We start from the raw sequence: 17,631 nt of genomic DNA, 5'->3' as shown, positions 1-17,631 counted from the left end.
TTTAGATCTTTGATCCATTTTTGACTTTAGTTCAGTGCATGGTGATAGACGTGTGTCTATTTTTAGTCTTTGGCGTGGAGAAAACCGGGTTTCTTAGCACCTTTTATTGAAGAGTCTGTCTTTCTTCCAGTGAAAATCTTCAGCCCCTTTGTCAAAGATAAGGTAGCTGAGCGTCTTTGTATTTGTGTCTGTTCTTGTAATCTGTTCCAATGATCCTCAGGACAGGTCTTATTCCGATGATCCTCAGGTCAGGCCAGTACCATGCTGATTTTATCACAGCGATGCTATGTATTTCTCAGTAATCATCTCCCAGAACTCCCCATCTCCCCTAGTCCCAGACAATGCCTACTTTCCATCCATATGAATTTACATGTGGAGGGAATTGCTAATACATAGGATAATAAAACACAAAGTATGATCACATGCAAATATTTAAATAAGACTTTTGAAATGATAAAAGATAAAATTGTTATTAATTACCCTCTGAATATTCTTGCTTTTTGGACACACATATCACACTATTTTTGCAACTTTCTGAAATAGTTCTGAGTCATCTTTCATGTACAGTTCTGAATTATCTTTCGTGTGCTTTTCTGTGGGATATGCTAAGAGAAACAGTGAATTCTGCTGCTCAGTGTTATCCAGGAAATGTCACCTCCTAAAAGCACGATGCCATGTCCTTACCCACCTAATTCATTCAAGGACCTGGCACCCAGATCTCTAGCTCTTCCCCAAAGTCAAAGAGATTATGGAAGCTGAGGGTTTTGGGTTGAGTCAGGACATCAAGGCAGTTACAAGAGCAGGATTGAAAAGAGCCACAAAAGTCTTCCCGAGCTGCTTCAGCAAGTGGCAGGAACAACGGGGTGAACGTGTTCACAGTAAGGGGAGGATTCTGATGGAAATTCATGGCAATGTATGTTTTACTGTAATTTTTATTTCAGTATCTCAAAGTGTTAGAAAATTATCAGTCCTTGTTTCCAATCCATAAGGTTTATGTTTCTAGTGTGGAATTGGCACAAGGACGTAGCACATCTCAATTCTCTTTTTCATCATTTGGTGCCTCTGCTTTTCCCTCACCTTCCAACTCCAGGTCCCCTTCTCATTTAGGAAGATCTATATTGTTGGGAGCCGGCCATGTTATTCATGAGAGCATATTCATAAGATGGCACCCGCCTGCCGCCTCCGCTGCTCCCCCGCCCATCGTGTGCCCAAGATGGTGCACACATCCTACTTCCTGGTTCTTGCTCGGCTTACTGTCCCTGCCATATATGGTAATGATTGATTGCTTCCTTGTTGCCGCCCAATCGCCTGTCCCCACGTGTAATCCCATGATTGGATAACATTAGCTATATAAGCCCAAGTATAGGAAGTGCCCGACACACAACACGGAAGAAGCCGTCACGGACGGACGTGTATTGAGGTTGTTGCCCAGTCGAGGCACAACACGGAAGAAGCCGTCACGGACGGACGTGTATTGAGGTTGTTGCCCAGTCAATAAAGGTGCTTGCAGAGGCTAAGTGTTCGTGTGCTACATTCCGCGGGACGGAAGCGGCTCCGGACAACTGGTGGCCCGTAAGGGGACTCGAAACCTCTCCCATGCCTTCTGCGGCTCCTGTGACTGCGTCGAGGAACGGTACGTACCTGCGGGTGAGCGGAGGCTCAACCCGGCCCTTGGTGGACGCACTTTAAGGGACCTACTGGTCGACCCCTTAAGGGGATCGACATTGCCCGAAAAAGAAGGGCAGGCCTCTGCTGGCTATAGAGCCTTGGGGCTTTCTATATTTGCTGAAATGGGCAATGTTAATTGTGGCCCCCTCGCCCTATCATTGCGGATGTTGCTTGGGGCGCGAGGGATTAGGATAGACAAGCAAACGGTGCTGCAGTTTTAAAGGGTTGATGGAGAGCTTAGAGGAAGAGCTCGAGAGAGTGGAGAATGATATACAGGAAGTACATACCCCAGGCGGGACGAGACCAACCCCGTCGGCCCCTCCCTGGGAACCACCCCAGGGAATGAGCGCACCTGGAGGCTGGGGGCCGCCTCCTCCCTTCCCTGCCACACTTCCGTCCTCCGGACGCCGCTCGTTTCATGGTCACTTGTGGGACGTCCTGCGTAGGGGCCTTGCCTCATATGCCGTTTTTGATAAGGAGGGCAATTCTCTGACTGGCCGTAAAGACTCACAGCCAAAAAACGGCCAGAGGGGGCCCTCCTACAGGGAGGGCCCCCATCCCCTCAACAACCTCTTTCCGGGAGTGAACAGCCAGTCAGGGCTACCCCAGGGTCAGCAGGAACACCTGAAATGGGAGTCCGATTGATAGAAACTTCATTTAAGGGGCCCTTACCACCAAAGACTGTTGGCCTCCTGCTGGGACGCTCCTCGGTTGCCCTTCGTGGCCTTACAGTTGTGCCAGGTGTCATCAATTCTGATTATATGGGCAAGGTTAAGATTATGGCTCAGTCATTACAAGGAACACTGATTATAAACAAAGGGGATAGGATAGCCCAGTTACTTATTCTTCCCAGCTTGCATGGTCAATATCCAGCTAAGCAACAGTCTCGGGGTGCCCAGGGATTTGGGTCCACAGGCGAAAATTTTATTGGCCTCCATATGACCTTGCAGGAACGACCCATGTTGCTCCTCTCAATCAATGGTAAGAAAATTAAAGGGTTATTAGATACCGGCGCTGACCGTTCCATCATCTCTCATAAAGATTGGCCGGCCTCTTGGCCGCTTAATGTGGCAGAACAGACTCTCCAGGGATTGGGATTCGTGCATTCACCCAGTGTGAGTGCGCAATCCCTTCCCTGGCAGGATGTGCTCACTTTCTAATTGCTGGAATGGTTACCCTAATTTCGCCATTCTAGCTTACCGCCCAAGTTATCTTTGGATTCCCGTGCAAGCCCAGGACTGGGTTGGACCAGTTTCCCAGCAGGTCTCACTCTCCTCCTTGCCAACCAGAGCTAAGAAAGGGATAAAAGATTGGTTGTGGCAGGCAGCGGGGGTGGTCTCTTCTCTGTTTGTCCCTGCAGTGGGACAGGCTGTTTTGCAGGCATGGACCTCCGAGCAGCTCGCGCTGACCATGGATGCAGTCAATCGGCTGAGCAACGCCACATGAGAGACCATCAAGGCTCAAAGGCAACAGATTGAGCTTAACAGCCAGGCTATACTTCGGCTACAAGAAGAGATCCAGCTCATCGGGCAGGGGATTGATGCATTGTGGCAGGTTGCCACTCAACTCTGTGATCAGAGGTGGCTGCCTTTCCGGGTCTGCGTCACCCCTGTTCGCACCAACCTGACTGAAACTACAAAGACTATGACTAAATGGCTGCAGGACACTTGTTTGCCAAAATTTCACAACCTGTCAATGATTGTTAGTCAGGAATTAGACGAAATAGAAAAAATTCAGTTGAACCCGGTTAGATTTGATTTGTCTACCCTGAGTGATGTTCTAAAAGGTTTATGGAATCATGTCACCTCTTGGTTCTCCTGGCCCAATTTGACTATCTGGATTTTTATTGCTGTTGCTATCCTGGTTGGATTAGTGGTTGTTAAATGCTTGCTTGATCGTTTGATGCAGACTCAACAACAAGTCAGATTTACAGCCATGGCGGCTATGCAGCAGGTGGAGGCTGGCCCATCTGGTGGTCGGGCGGCTGCATATCTCCTTCATGTTGCAGAACATCAGTTATAAGGATGCTGAATGGGTGAGCCAAAGATGAGTAAGACCAAGGTACCCCACCTTGCTCAACCTAAGACAGGCCCCATTCCATTAAGACAGCAAGAGGCACCAAGGTGCGAGACCAGATGGTACTGCATGACATTCTACTCTTGGGGTTTTTGAAGAGAGATGTCAGGCTATATGTCTGTACGCATCTAGGTTTCATCCGAATTACCCTAGCCCTGCGCAAAAGGATGAGGCTTGGAGGTCCCTTCCGACGCGGGGGTGGCCAACCTGTGCCGGGGGATGACCTCAGAGCCATGCACAGCGGGGTACAGACCCCTGTAGTCACTTGGAAAGTCTCGCTGTCCTTCCTTGTAAATAAGAAAGAGGGAGATGTTGGGAGCCGGCCATGTTATTCATGAGAGCATATTCATAAGATGGCACCCGCCTGCCGCCTCGCTGCTCCCCCGCCCATCGTGTGCCCAAGATGGCGCACACATCCTACTTCCTGGTTCTTGCTCGGCTTACTGTCCCCGCCATATATGGTAATGATTGATTGCTTCCTTGTTGCCGCCCAATCGCCTGTCCCCACGTGTAATCCCATGATTGGATAACATTAGCTATATAAGCCCAAGTATAGGAAGTGCCCGACGCACAACACGGAAGAAGCCGTCACGGACGGACGTGTATTGAGGTTGTTGCCCAGTCGAGGCACAACACGGAAGAAGCCGTCACGGATGGACGTGTATTGAGGTTGTTGCCCAGTCAATAAAGGTGCTTGCAGAGGCTAAGTGTTCGTGTGCTACATTCCGCGGGACGGAAGCGGCTCCGGACACTATCTCCCTGTTTCCTACTCTGTATCTTTTATTTTTCTTCCTTATTTATACTTTGGGTTTCTCATATAAGAGAAATCATGTGATATTAAACTGTGTTTGATTTATTTTATTTAACATTACAGTCTTCAGGTACATTTATTTTTCCCAAAAATGACTCAAGTTATCCTTTTTTGTGGCAGTGTAGTACTCCATTGTGTACAAATACATTTTATTTTCCATCCATCTACTGATGGCTATGTGGACTGCTTGCAAAATTTAGATATTATGAAGCATCCATGTATGGTTTTCTGCATTTGGCTTCTTTCATTTCATATATTTGCAGTTTCACCTCTGTTATAGCATCAAGAAAGGATTCCTTTAGTGTTTAATATCAACTAATATTCCATGGTGTGGATACATAACATTATATTCAATTTGACCCTTCAGCTTTACATATTTGAAACTTTTATTATTGACCATATAAATTTAACATTACACAAATTCAAACTTTTATAGATTTTGGTAGACTGCTGAATATCCCACATTCGTGTTCACCTGTGTATAATATTTATTAGATGATGAAACTCAGAATATATCTTGTTATCCTTTCTTGTACCATTTTAGGTAATCAACATACTTATAGATTAATATGCAGTCATACTGCTTTTTTCTTTCATCAGTCTTCAAATTTTTTTGAAAATGTTTTAATCCTTTTCGGTTTTAATATATACCATAAGAACCAACTCTGTACTGCCCTTAATTCTAGAGAAGAAATTGACAATTTTGATATAAATACTAAGACAATGCAGGGTTTGGCTTATGGCTATATGTTCTGAAAATAACAGGTACATCTCTTTGAAAGGCAGGAAAAACTCGAAGAGTCACTTCACAGTTAATTGACTAGCTGATGATTAATAAATATTTATGTTTATACCATCGAACATATGAGTTTCAGGGTGGGGGAAATGCAAGGGGAAAACTTTGAAACCTTAAACTCCATGAGGAGGAGAACGCAGTGATACACAGGATCTCACAGTGGATTAGAAGGATGTTTACAGGATTACATAAAGGTAAGAGAGAAAAAAAAAAAAAGAAAAATACGAGATAAAATTAAGTTTAAAAAGATAATAAAAACTTGCTTTGAAACACAGAATTATAAAAAATCAAGTTTAAAACTTTATTCCCTCCCCTGGAGGGGTTAAAATGCAATCATTTCAAATATTTATAACCTCTGTATTCACATTTCTAACTTTGCATTGATTTAACAAGGGATGAACAAAAAGAAGAGTTCTCAAAATCACAGAAACACTGTATTTTCTCAGCAAATTGAATCTCGTAATAATATGACATGTAGGAAATAATTTTGTAGATGGTCAAATGCGAAAAAGTTTATTGACAATAACCTTGCCCCAGGAATTACTAACTTTTCTTTCACTGATGATGCAAAACACCTGATGCCCAGAATGAGGGAAGGGAAGGTTTATTTAGCTTACAGTTTGTGGAGGTTTCTGTCCATAATCAGCTGGCTCAAAGGCAGGCTGGTAGGGTGAGGGGCAACTTCAAGGCAGCAAAAGACAGCAAAAGCAACAAGACCACCAAGTCAGGGGAGAGCAAGCTTCTTCCTCTCCTTTATAGTGTAAATAGGTAAAACCCCTCTGGTGGGTGTACATTCACACCGCGTACTTACCCTCCTCTTGGACAAGATGAGAATGTTCACAAAGTGAGGATTCCAAGCTCCTACTGAATTCCTTAGTTATCCTTCTGTTATGGATTTAAAAACTGGTAGTCAACTTAATGCCAGCTGAATTAAATCAGCAGGGTGCTGAGTGCAGATGCTCCAACTGAGGAAAGTTACCAGCATAAATAGAGAGGTGGAGAAGAAGATGGGCGTTATGACGTTAATGCGTTGAGGCAGTGAGACGCAGTGTGTTCTCCTACATGTTGCTGTTTGGGACATTGGTTCTCTTGGAGAAGCTCTGGTCCTCACATTGAGCATTGCTTCCTGGCTCTGGAAAAGAAGACGTGTGTTTCTTGGTCTCCAGGATGAACTTGTCATGCTGGCTTCCTGGCATGTACTCCACTGTGCTTATCATCAAAAGACCTCGAGGTTTCTGTAGCTGAGGATGGTTGTGGTGCTTTTCAGGACACCCCTGGTCTTTGTTAGGAGTGTGACTTCTCAGCTCCAGTGTAGAACACTCAACCTATCAGCACAGCTCCTTCACCAGCTGGCATGGACATTCTAGCTTCCACTGCTGACCTTTGGGTCTTCCCAGCATGGCTCCATAAAAGAGACTGGCATGAGTCCTTCTCATGGGCTCTGGACCTCCAGTTGGACTCATGGGAGGCATTGTCATGGGCTCTGGGTTTTCATCTGGACTCATGTGGGACATTGCTGTGGGATTCAGGCCTTTCGCTGAATATGCTACGTCTTTGGTGTTGTGGACAATTTTCCTGCACTGTGTTAACCCTGGGTGACAATCATAAAGTAATATTATTAAATCCCATGTCCTGCTTCTAATTGTTCTCTGTACAACCACTGACTACAACACCTTCTAAACTTCTAAAGTTCACACAATATACAACATCCTATGTCTTAGTTATTTTTTTACTTGTCACTGAGACAAATACCTGATGCCCAAATTTGGCAAAGGAAAGGTTTATTTCTTATAATTTTTGGAGGTTTCAGTCCCATACTCCGTTTCCTCCAAGGCAGGCTGGCATGGCGGGGCCGCAGTTCATGGCGGATACAAACAGCAAGGCAGAAACCTGCAAGAACAGCAAGACACACCTTCTTCCTGCCATTACATCACATCCTGGCTCCACCCCTTTGGGGGTGGAGCACTGACACCACCAATCCAAGCACTAGACAATGAACCAATCACAAATGCACAATGCAAATGCATGAGGTATGGGGGCCACAGACATAAACCATGACATCCTAATATAGTAGAGGCATGTCCTCTACACACTAGGAAAAAGAACTGCTGAATTACTTAGTTAAGTTTCTAGACTTCTCAAGTTGATACTAGGTATAAGCCATTACATCCCGGCACACCCATTATGTTAAGCCTTTGCATATAAAAATTCATTTCAGTAGAACTATTCCAAATAATTTTAAGAAACCGAATGATACTTTATCTTGCTACAATAGAAGAAAAAGAAAGAAGAAAATTATTTCCTTCTGCACACATATTTAGTGTCAGTCTTGATTAAAAATGGATCCCATAACCAAGACCAGGGGATATAGGATCTTATCTGGATTAGGTATTTGATTAAATGAAATATTCTCAAACTATTGGGAAAACAGCAACTCTTTCTGTTTTTCATTTTCTAATGCTATTTTTAAAAATGAGTGGATCTTTTAATACTTTTCTTTTTCTTGAATTTCGTGGATTTTCTTTACACTGTGGGGCATATGCAGTTATTGAATGAATTTATTTAAATTGGGAATTGAATTTTTCGAAATAAACCCACTTGTCAGTAAAATGGAAGACTTGAAATCACAGTGAATTACATCAAGGACAATTTTTGGCAAGAAAAATTTACCAGCAGTGACATCTATAATCAGTCCCACACTTTCTTTTTCCCTACAGACATCTTGGAGAACATAAAAAGCTATTGCATCTTCAAAAACTTAATTGATGAAAAGGCACAGATAGAAAAATATGCCTGACAATTCATCCACTCCTCATGAATTGAAATCTTGAAATACCCAATAGATTGGTTTTTATGAGTACTGCCTTTCAGCAAACAAACAAATGAAAAAGAATGGCATATTGCTTGTTACCTAGCAATTCTCAGCAATATTTTTTAATATAGTGAAATAAGTGTGTACACTAATACCATAAGTAAATATTCTACCATCTTCTGGTATTATTTCTTAATGTATGGTTTCACTACCTCCTATCATACATGTTATGATTTGAGTCTGCATGTTCCCCCAAAGCCTCATGTAGTCATAGAAGCAGGCTCCTAGAGTTTGTGAATGACTCCAATGCTGAGATTATGGGTGTGCGTGCTATACCCAAGTGGGTGTGGTGTACATACAATATAAGGAACAAAATAGTCTTCTCTCCATTCTCCTCCTGTTTTGCTATTGTTGTTTGTACTGTTTTTTGCTGTCATGTACTGTTGCCCTCTGCCAAGGGTCACTGGCCTTGGAGCCAGCTGATCCGTGGACTGAAACCACCACAAACAGTGAGCAAAATAAATGTTTCCTTAGTGTTGGGAATTTTGTCTCAGCAACAAGACAAAAGTCACCAAGACAATATATAAATAGAGGTACATATAACACAGGAGCTGCATGTGTATCATATTTGATCTTCCTTTTCTTTCTGTTCTGTTTGGTCCACAATATCATGAACTGTGTCTCTGGTCACATGAAAAAGTCTCAGTGAAATGCAGTCTTTGAATTTCTTCCATGAGCTCTAACCACCTGGAAACGTGATTGGAACTGGAAATGGAAATCTTTTATTTCTACTGAACTCCACTCCTTTAACCGAAAAACTGCTTCTGATTAGAGCCTGGACACTTGAAAATGAAACCAGACTCTTTCTCTCCTCTGAGGTATAACTTCAGCTTTCTAGTCCTGAGGATTCAACATAGTTTTCCATGACCAAGCCAGGGAGAGACCCCATAAAAAGAGAACACGTACTACTCTCCAGTTAGGAACCAGTTGTATATATAAAAATTCAAAGGCGTCTTCCAAGTCAATAAAAACACCTCTGAGAAACACAATCATCTTGGGTTTCTCCCACAGCCTTTAAAACATTTTTATTAGAGTATCCTTGCCACGTTTAGTAAATACATTCATTACGGAGAAATGGTACATATACATAGCATGTCTTGATTCTTTTTTTCCCTTTGCTCTGCCTTCTTCTGGTCTCCTCATCTTCAATCCTGTTTCCATCTCATCAAAGTCTACTTTCCTGTTTCCTAGCAAGCTGTCTTACCTCTAAGTCTCATGCTATTTGCCTTAATCGACCAGACAGATGTGATATGATTTGATGGAATATAATGAAACCAAAATGTCTATCTTCTCCATCCATTATCCTCCCGTTTATCCATTTCTGTTTGGTTCACCATTTTCTATGAGATACACAGTGCCAATTTCCTGATAATGGCTTTAGACTGTCTTCTCTTTCTCTTCTTATCTCATCAAATTCACTGACAAACCATGAGTTCCTCTGAAAATTATCTTGACCTCAGCATGCCCACCAGACTGAGAGCCAGACTGAAAGGTGCTAACGTGAACCCAATCAGTACCATGGTAGGAACCACAATTATGAGATGGGCTTAAATGCCTAAGTTGGAATTGGTTTGTCAACTAGTAGAACTTGGAAGTGCAAGGAACCAACTTGCACAGAAACAGTGAGAGACAGAACATGGTGGATTGCAGTAGAATGGTAAAGCCTGAGCATATAATAAATATTGAATATGTGGGAAAGCTGAGTGGAGCGGGAACATGCAATCTAGGACACTGAAACTTTAAGAAGTGTGAACTTTATCTAGAAGGCACACCAAAGAATTTCACGAGTGATTAAACAGAGGAATACACTCAAAAATTCTTACTCATCTCTGAAGTTGGTAGACTTCCGATCTCTATTGATTAAGAGTCAAGAGAACATATGTAGTGTGTATAATGATGAAATGAGATTTATTAAACTGACTTTCAAGGTTAGAGGCAAGATGTACCCAGGATGCATGCTCTGGAGAGATACATGATCATGTAACTGCTTAGTTTAGGAAATTGGAATTCACAGAACAAGAGGAGTGCAGGATCTGGGTCAGTCCAAGGCTGAAAGCTTAGAACTTCTTTTAAGAGAGTCACTCGCAAAAGACCACCTATTTCAATTGAGATTTAAAGCAGTGAATCACTTCCTCTTTCTTTCCCTTTTTGTTTCACCCAGCTGCAAGCCTATTGGATGATCCTGCTCCAAGCAGGGCGGGTCTTCCCCTTCAATTTGTTGGCCTACATGTCAGTCATCTCTGAAAACCACCCCTTTATACACACAGATCAGTGCTTCATTGCTCTACTATACCTCTCAAAATCCAATCAAGCTGTTAATCAATATTAACTGTCACATTATCTTTCTGATTTCCATATTTTTCTTGGATTTTACAGTAATTGCTCTCCTCTTTCCTGAGCATCTTCTCACACTATTCCAATTTTCATAATTTCTCTTTTGGTGTTTATTCAAAACATTTTTGTAGACCCTTCCTATGTGATCCTTCTTCATATATTTACTATTAACACAGCAAAATCACATTCTTTATTCTATTTTTAATCTTTAAGGTTACTCTTTTTCTAATTCACTAATTTCTCCACATTATGCATATTGTTTTTCCTGTTTTCCATTTTGTTCCCTGGAAATCAGGTAAACAAAACAGGAATGGATTCCATGGACCAGTGGAAATCCTGACTCCACGTACAAGCTCAGATTCAGTCAAGAGTAATTAAATAGTCCGCTTTCTCAGATATGAGGAAATAACATTGCATTTTTTCCATGACAAACTGCATTATGTTTTCATTGGAAAAAGAATACAGTTACACTGCAAGCATTTTAGAAATACGGCAAATGTTATAGGAATAACTTGGACCTATTGATATTTCTGCTTCCCAGAGCTGTGGCTGTTGGTATTTTAGTGTGTGTTTAAATTATTTAAACAGATGTTCTTCCTGTCGCCTGATAAGCACATCCTCAAATGAAAATTTCATCAATCAAAAATACACCTAACCAAACATCATCCCTTGACCTGTCCAGCCTATCTTCAAACATGCTCTAAACAATGAAATTAGTTTGCAGCTGGGTGAAATGACCCATCAGAATGCCAATTTTACAATAAATAATGTTGCCTGGTGACTATGCGGTTGATTGGAATTTGTGAAGTCAAGGCTTTGGCCAGTGTAGGGGGGAGAGAATCACAATTCCATTGCATAAGCCCTGGAAAATATTAAACTTCAAAGAATGGTTGGTAATGAATGCCTTTCCTTTTTGCCCTGTCTTAACATGGAAAACCCATTCAAGCCACCCATGGTATATCATGTGCTGCTTGCAGAGTAAAGATTTGCTGGTTGCTGTGTAGTAACTTTTATGAAGATGTTTTTAAAATCATGGCCCTCACATACCCACAACTTTGCATTCTGTGTTTCTACAACAATAGTTGTAAAATTTCCATCTTATAATAATACATTTTAACTTGAATATTAATGTGTAACAATTACCGCAAACTTATTCAACTAATTTTTATAATGTTGACATTTAGGCTTGCTTCTGAAATTCACTATTAATAATAAAAGCATACTAGACAAGCATATGCATAAATCTTTCTGTAAATCTGATTATATTCTTGGGATAAATTCCAAATAGCATCATTGTGATTGTTTTTCAATTGTACTATTTTCTTTCCTGTGGCAGACCCAAGTATAATTCAGTCCTAATAACCACATGCTATTTCATTTCATCAGCATTGGGAGATATGCCTAAAGAATTTAGACAGTAAGTGGTCATTTTTCTCTGTAAGAATGTTTTTTTTTTTATGCAGATTAATCACTTAACTCAGCCTATATCCAATTTTCCAAACAAGTGCAATGCATTTATTTCTGTATCATTTTAGCATTATTTATCAGTAGACAAAATTCCAGTTTAAATGCTTAGGCTCATTGCTAAAATATTTAGAACTTTTCCCCTTGGAAATCCGCATTTGTTTTGCCATCCATAATGATCAATAGTCATCCTAATTGCTTAATTTCCTAAGAGAAAACAAGGGCACTTCCATGACTATTAAGTGACTCAAATCCATCTTATTTATTTATTTTGGACTAATTGCATGAGTTGTGTAGATGGTAAAGCAGTGCCCGTAAGGTGATATTCTCCTTGTCCCCAATTGCACAACAACACTTCAATAAAATGAGATAACTCCCAGCAACGTTGATTAAGTTTGGTGTTCATTGCAAGCATGTTTAATGCAAACATATAGTATTAGTGTTCATGAAAAAGGTGATACGTATAATTGAAGCCCAGCATTTAATAGAATCAACTATGGGATATTTAAAAATGGTTTAGATCTACAGTGATAATGCTTCACGAGAGAACTTTAGATCATTGGGGACATTCCCTTATAAGACACTGTAGGGATCCGTTCTCTCCCTTCTCCCTGACCCACGATCAATGTGGTCCCCCATTGACTCCCAACTTTAGCTATCAAATATCCTTCAGTATTCCCACAGCCATCAATCTGCTTGGTCAAAGACTGGAACCTCTAAGACCATAAGCCAAAATTAACCTTCTGTCTTTATAGACTAATTATCTTAGATATTTTAAAATACTAATAGGAAGCTGACTATAGGTCTAAATTCTCAAATACAGATTTGTTAATCATCTTTCCGGAGGATTCTTTCTTTCTCAAGTAGAGTTGTGTATGTGTCATATGATAAATTTCTTTATAGAGCTAAATCAGTTCAGAACACACAAGCTGAAATTTGTGGACAAGCCATCTCTCAGTTAAGACTCTGAACTCTAAAAAAGGCAGTGGTTGTACTGTCTTATTCATCAGTATTTATTCAGGATTTAGTACAATCACAGATTCCTAGTTGGTACTTGAGAATATTCCTTGTATAAATGTTTGATGTTTGAAAAGTCAAGCTCTCACAGAATTTCTTTTAAAGTGAATACAGTTGGATTTAGCTATCCTAGGGTTCCACAGCTATAAATTCAGATTTGTGCTGTGCAGCTAGACCTATAGAGGCAATATTTTTTCCCTGACAATGTACTGATATTTTCTGTTATTTTCTAAACCATATGGTTTAACAATTTTTATGGCACTCACATTGTATTAAGCATTATAATTAACCTAGAGATAATTAGAAGTTTACGGGTGGATGTATATAGATAATATGTCAATACTGCCTTATTTTGTGTAAAATATTTGAGCCTGCATACATTTTGCAGTCCACAGGGATATAAGAACTGGTTTCCTGCATATACCAAAAACAAATTATTATAACAATTTAAAACACCCAGTTTTTCCATTCAATTTGATAAAGTATATTTCGCGTCCATCTCTTTCTTGAATCTGTTAAGTGGAAGAAATGTTCATCTTCAAAGAATGCAAGAAGCAATATTCACTCTGGCCCACCAACCAAGCTGCTTCCTGGTAACTTTGAGATTTCCCTAGGAAGGAGATGCTAAGCACAGTTCCATCAACACAACAAACACTTCCTCCAAAGGAAGGCTCAGAGGTCTCAAAGGCATTAAGTTAACTAAACCGAGGTGCAAATAGAGCCCTGCAAATCCTTTCTCTTGACAAAACCTGGCCCTTAACACCATGGCAATTCCTTTGAAAATCCCACTTTGAACGTTGATGGCTGGCTATGAATTTCCCTTTACTTTATCTAGCCGAGAGACCTTTACGGGTTACATGCAATAAAAACTTACTGATGAGAAAAAAAAATTAAGAGGAATGCTTGAAAAATTTTAAGCAATTGTTTCTGTTATTTTCACGTGATTTAGACTCTTAACTCTCCTAAGCTGTTCAAAGAAAAATGAATTAAATAAAATTGGAGAGATAGTCAATTCACCACGGCCGCTAGAGTCTCACAACAACCCCGGGACCAGGCCTTTCACTATAATCTGTATCAACTCTCTGACCTTTTAAATCTGGGAGCAGGCAGGCTCCACTGGGCAAAGCATAACTGATTTGACAAGAGATTAAAAGAAGAAAACGAATCAAAGTTACAAGGCGGAATGCTTCCATATCAATCTTTCTTAGTAAGGTAAGAAAATGTCATACAGGATTCGTGAGCAATCTGTTGAATAAGAAAGAGAAACAGAACAATTGAGGTAGAGAGGGAAGCACAACAAACCTGCCCAGAAAGATCCCTGTGTTGTGGACAGTGATTTTACCCTGCTTCAGGGTCCTATCACAGGACTCGCCCTTGTCTGCACAGACAAAACAAATACATCTAACCAGTAGTGGCCAGGGAGCTCTAACATTACAGCCCCAAACAAACTTCTCTTTATGAGATGATTGTCTTTAATTTTTATTTTAATAAAAGCAAGATAAGTTGCCTAGCAGTCAAGAGGAAGACAATTCCAAGAATCAAGAAGGAAGAAATGATCCATTTTACGAAGTGACAGGGTATCTTCAGGTAATGAATTTTTCTCTCCAAACGAACTAGAATAAATAAACACCTCCAAAAAAGGCAGAAGGCAAAACAGTACGAGTCATAAATTATTTGATATCAATTACTATAGACAAAAAGGCCATGAAATGAAAAAAAATAATTATGATATAAAAAGATTGACAATGAGACTCAAATCGCCATAAAATTACATTTAAAAAGACAAATAATGTCAGGGGTGCCGCAGTTATCTGTTAGAAATTATTCATGATGTATTAAAACAGAATAAAGACCAAGAAGATCAGTGTGATGGAAGGCACAATCATACGATTTTCATGGAGGTGGCATTTCTAAACAGGAAAACAGAAGAAAATCTAAATGTACGGTAGCAGAGAAATTTCTGAAACTCAAACAGGATTTTTGTCTTTAGTAAGCAAAGTTTGCTTCCATGAAAAGCTGCCACTCAGTGGATATCTTAGGGTCGCAAACATCCAACATGTTACCAAATGTTAAAGGATGCAGGAAGGAATTCAGAAAGAAAAACAGATTTAATAGATGGTGGAGAGAAATAAGAGTGATGTAGATGTCTGACATATGAATGTAACAGAGTCATGACTGTGAAGGTTAAAAGGATATTCTTCAAAATTGTTCTTGATCTTCAGTGATGACAGATTTCTTCTTAAGAAAGCCTCCTGGTAGGGTTAAACCTCTTCTTATGAACCATGGGCAGTTAATTTTGAGACCAAGTCTTCCTTGACAAGCAAGTGTTAGTTGGCCCTGCATGTACTCCGATATGATTCCAAGGCAAAATTATGGAAGGGAATTTTTGGAAACAGATGGGTCTTAATTGTCTCAAAATGTACCCTTTTCAAAATAACAATATAGCTAATGAAATGGGAAAACAGGTGATGGCAGGTGCCAGGAAGATATTTGTGGAAATTCCTTCATTTTTCATGGCCAAGAGTCAATTTTTACCAGCAAAGCTAAAATAAGCCTTCAGAGTAAAAAAAAAAAAAAAAAAAAAAAAAAAAAAAAAAAAAATGCTTTTAACATATCTTTCTATTGCAAGAGTTTATAGGACAAGCATATTTCTGTATCGTAATATTTTTAGCATTACTCAGCCTTTATAGTCTTCTATTAAAATCATATATATGCACAAAATTTAAGAGTGTGTCACACACTTTCTTTAAAATTCTATTTTTAATCATTATTTATGTCTCCATATCCTTGGAGAGATACCAGACCTCCATCGCATGTTGGTTATGTGTATTAGACAACTTTTAGGATTCTTCTTTATACTATTTAGCTTTACCTGAATTCGTTACTTAGTTGAAAATGTCTTAACTTTAAAATAAACCTTTAAATGGATTTATGAAGAAAAGGAAGCTGTTACTTAATGAAAATAACACTCATGAACAGGACACATTTGGGTATCTATCTTTAAATATCTTCCTAGCGGATATTTTGAGGGTCTTACATGTGCTGATCTCTGCTTAATTTTGAGTGATAGAAACATAATGCATCTCTTCCCCTCTCCATGTTCCCAAAATTTGGGAAGTTGCTCAACCTAAAATGTGAAGAAGCATTTCATCTCCCCTTACTTATCAATAAATGGATATAAATAACTCACATGAATAAATAAATCTCTGGATCTCTGAGCTCCTAATTCCAAATGCCATATGTTCATCCAAGAGGGCTCTCTCAAAAATCCGTAAAGTTATGACATGTTTATTCTATGAGCAAATGTCTTTTACTTGATCCTATTCTGGCTTTGCCTCCGTGCTAAGTCTCTCCGTGGGATCCATGCCATCATTCTGTCAACGTCTGTCTTTATTAAGTAAAAAGCAAGGCGGGTCATTCCAGTTGACTTTTTTTTTTCTTTTTTTTTAGGGAGAGCTAAGGTCTCAATCTAGAAATGAATCACAACAACACAAGCAGAAGCAGCAATAAAAATTTTAAATAAACAGTTTTGAGGCCATCTGGCTAATAGGACTTGAATTTTGACCTTTGTAAGCATTTTGCTCCAGGCTTTAACTCAATGAACACAAAAGCCTGGCTCTGTAGACTTTGGATTTTTGCCCAGGTCTACCCAATCCACAAACCTAGAGGCAAACCTCAGGCCTTCCTCTTGGCCAACTTTTTCAGATTGGTTTCCCATAATAGGAATCTCTTCCCATCTCTGAAGAGGTAAAAATTTATCTCATGTTTCAGGAGATTCAGTGCATCGTTGGTTGGTTTCAAGAAAGGTGCATCATGGCAGAAGGATATGGCGGAGCACACTTCCTTAGTATGGGTGCCTAGAAGGAACAAAACAGTGCCAGTCAGGTGAGGTGCATTTTTCTAATATATATAATATATATATACAGTTAGGGTTGCTTTTGGCCTGTAGGAATGGTACCTATTAAGTTAAGAGTGCAGTGGAGCTGCTCACGTTATGCCAAATGGGAAGCAAACTCAGAAGGAGAGGCCAGAGTTCATTTTTCCACTTCCCCCAGTGACCTCACTTCCTCCAAGATGGTGCATCCTCTTAAATCTTCCCCTACCTAGAGGTAGCATCAAGCCGTGGACCAGACTTTTAACACACGCTGAGTTTCTGGGTCCAAACAATAGCTCTGGCATTATGGCAACATAGAAAGAGGGACATGATTGGTATATAAGCAAGTGGACCCAATTAGAAACTATTTTTGTCTAAGTACTAGATTCCTTTTTCATAGATGACCTTTTATATAAAGTATATATTCCCTGTCTAAAGGGTGCATATGTGTGTGTGTGTGTGTGCGTGTGTGTGTGTGTGTGTGTGTGTGTGTGTGTATAATATCCTCCCGTCTCTGAAGAAGTAAAACTTTAGCTCATGTTTCGGGAGATTCAGTGCATGGTTGGTTGGTTTCAAGGAAGGTACATCATGGCAGAAGGATATGGTGGAGCACACTTCCTTAGTATGGGTGCCTAGAAGGAACAAAACAGTGCCAGTCAGGTGAGGTGCATTGCTCTGCTATATATATATATATATAGTTAAAACTATTTTAATGTGGA

Source organism: Cavia porcellus, unplaced genomic scaffold (assembly GCF_034190915.1).
Source record: "Cavia porcellus strain 051 isolate PalLab524CR breed Dunkin Hartley unplaced genomic scaffold, mCavPor4.1 scaffold_33, whole genome shotgun sequence".
Taxonomy (NCBI): Eukaryota; Metazoa; Chordata; class Mammalia; order Rodentia; family Caviidae; genus Cavia; species Cavia porcellus.
The sequence above is the reverse complement of the archived record's forward strand: the minus strand, read 5'-3'. Positions refer to the sequence as shown.